Source organism: Corvus brachyrhynchos, unplaced genomic scaffold, assembly GCF_000691975.1.
Source record: "Corvus brachyrhynchos isolate BGI_N302 unplaced genomic scaffold, ASM69197v1 scaffold90, whole genome shotgun sequence".
Classification (NCBI taxonomy): Eukaryota; Metazoa; Chordata; class Aves; order Passeriformes; family Corvidae; genus Corvus; species Corvus brachyrhynchos.
Genome location: NW_008236932.1, coordinates 2,720,634 through 2,723,583, shown reverse-complemented (window position 1 = coordinate 2,723,583; position 2,950 = coordinate 2,720,634). Strand labels below are relative to the sequence as shown.

The following is a 2,950-nucleotide window of genomic DNA, read 5'->3' as shown; positions in this document are numbered from 1 at the left end:
AGTCTAGTGCCTAACCAAGCCCTAACAAACTAGATGGCATTCAACATAACCTAGAAAAAATGTGTCATCTCCATCTAGATTAAACAGATATTAAACAATATATTTTTCAGAACTAATCAGCTAGCAAATGAAAATACTGGAGTATTTAAATGCTGATGTTCTTGAAATAGTTTTTCACTAAACTGAGGTGTAACCCCAGCCATTAACCAAGTAAACATAGTCACTCACTCACTTCCCCATGATGACCTCTAACCTGTTATTGAAAAAATTGAGCTTCATACCAGCATTCTGCATGGTGCATTGTAATTTCTATGCAGGTCTTCACCCTTCATTGTGTCCCAAGTTCTCCAAAAATGAAATGAATGGTCAGTCACCTGAACAGGTTTAACTGATTTATTAAACAGAACACAAATGACAGCTGGAAGCAGGGACCCAGGATAGGCTCAGGACCCCAGTGACAAAGCAGAAAGGTTCAGCACTCTCGAGAGGCTGGGCGCTCCCCGTACGCAAAGGTAATGAGAGGGGGATGTGGGGCGAAACCCCGCAAGAGTTCTTATAGCCTCTGGTTCACCATGATTGGTTCATTTTTCAATCCACTTTCCCTTTGGTCCTTTTAGGGTCTTATTTGGCTCATTTCGGGAAGTGTTCCTGTCCATCATTTCCTCCATTCTCCTTCCCATTGGTTCTTTGAGCCCACCAACCATGTCCCAGGATGTTAGGGCGATGTAAGACACCTCACAGGCTATTGGCATCTAGTGATTACATGGGAGTGTTGCACCTGTACAGTTTGAGCACCGATATTAATTAACTTTAACTCTTACAAAATCCAGCCCCAGCATAACCAATTAACAATATAACATTTAACAACAGCGAACGTGTTTGTAACAATTTTGTCTCAGTCTGCAATATAGTTACCTGTCATGTATCCACCCTACTCCATACCTGCTGTTTGGATCACACTTCCTTCAAACCTGTGCGTGAGTGTGCAGCAGTGAGAGAAAGACTAAATCATATAAGTGGCCTTGCTCACTCTGTGTTTATAAAGAAACATAAGGGAGTCTTCTGCCTCCTAATCCTGGTGGTTCAGACCACTTGTCCATTTGCTGACAGATTTTTTCAAGGTGACTTATTCTGAGTGTATAAGGATTTTTGCCTGTATAAACCTGGGCAATACTTTTTATCTTGGCCATAAAAGCCTGTACCATTCACCGACATAACAGACCTATGATGCACATAGCCACAAACCCAACATCTTTTGCATATTAACTTCAGTTATGTTATTATATACTATTTTGAGAGTAAAAAAAAAGATTACTTAGAAATTGTGTAAAAATTTGGGGGTTTAAAAAATAGCTGAGTATTTCTCAAAATTCTTAATCTTACTTGCAATTTTTCCTAAAGTATTTTTGGAAGCATGGACCCTGACTCTATATCTATGGGGGAAAAGTTAATCAAGAAAGCTCTAGGCTTGAACTCCAGACTCACTCCTTTTTTTTTTTATTTTACTTCACAATATTAAATTATTCCAGTGTATCAGAATGTTTGCATTCCTACTTTTCTTTTTTACTTAAAAAATATTTACATGGGTATGTTTCATTCAGTCTCCATTTCAGGTGATACTTGGATGTCACGAACCTAGCAATACATATTACAAAAGAAGGTGAGTTACAGTGTATTCTTCATTTCCTGTGCCTGGAAATCATGGTACTAACTGGCAGTAGTGATTGTGCTGTTACTGCAATACTTAAGAAAAAGCACCCTTTGGATAAAATCATACTGAATATTTGACTAATACTGCACAAAACCTGATTCCTTTGGTTTTTTTGCAACCCAAATTCTGTCATTTCTTCAACCCAAATACACAACGGAGGTGTTCATACATACCAAAGCAATGGTCTTTTTGATTCTGTAATATAGAAAACATGAAAAAGAATTTTGGCCTCTGGGATTATTTCTTTTTCTTTCTACAGAAGAAAAGGAGAGAAAAGAATATTATGAAAGCAAATACTCAGAATTGATCAGAACTTAACCATGAAAGCAAAAGAATGAGGGGAAAACAAATAATTACAATGACTCAGAAATGAAAGGACTTACAGGAATCCTATGTCTGTGCACTGAGATAATATGCCTTTGAAGGTCCAGTGAGTATTTTCTGATAGTCATTAGTACATAAGCAGCTTTAGCTGTAATACAATATATCTGATACTGTTGTAAATATTTTACCTGCATTATCATAATAATTAGTTATTGAGTTATTCATAACACATTAAAGCATAAATAACCTATGAAGATTACTACCATTTTAAGATAAAGCTTTTAAAGGATAAAAGGTGCAAAGACAGGCTCTGAGTTTACTATAATGGCAAAGACAGAGCGCCTACACTGAAAAGCTCCTGCATTTGCAGTGTGAATACATAATAAGGTCTTAATAGTGTGGAATATAGGCTTCAGAACAAGGCTGTAAAATGTTGTGATTAGCAAAAGAAATAACAGCAGAAAACAGGATAATTGACCATAGGAAACAGAGGAAAGAAGAGAAAGCAAGATTAAATACTTACGAGGAATCTATTTCTGGAAGACATGGTCAGAAATTATGGTTGCCCCCATTTCATTTAGAAGAAGCTTAGAAACAGCTAATAAGTGTAAAGTAGGTGTTATGGAAGCATATGATGTGGATTTAAACCATGCTTTTGATCAAAATGATTCAGAGCACTGATGGTGGGAGTCAGAAAGAAGTAAGGTAGACTCAGGTTCTTTTATTTGCTTAAAGGATGAAGTGGTCCTAATTAAATAATCTCCCTTGATTTGTAGTAGTAATGACATTTTCTTCCCCTGGCACTGAAGTGTGTTTTACAGTTTCAGCAGCACTCTGTGTTCAAATCCTATTATTACCTACCAGAATAAACAAGAAGTTTAACATGATTATTTAGGATGTTCCACTTACTTAAAG

At 36.7% G+C, this 2,950-nt stretch overlaps 1 long non-coding RNA gene across 1 annotated transcript; it reads right to left on the bottom strand.

The window, feature by feature from the left end:
• Positions 1-412: 412 nt before the first annotated feature.
• Positions 413-2,715, bottom strand: LOC108445195. The gene is made up of 3 exons (XR_001859959.1): positions 2,559-2,715; positions 1,885-1,964; positions 413-778 (listed from the first exon to the last, which is right to left on the bottom strand). It is a non-coding gene; the product is annotated as an uncharacterized LOC108445195 (long non-coding RNA).
• Between the last annotated feature and the right edge of the window lie 235 nt (positions 2,716-2,950).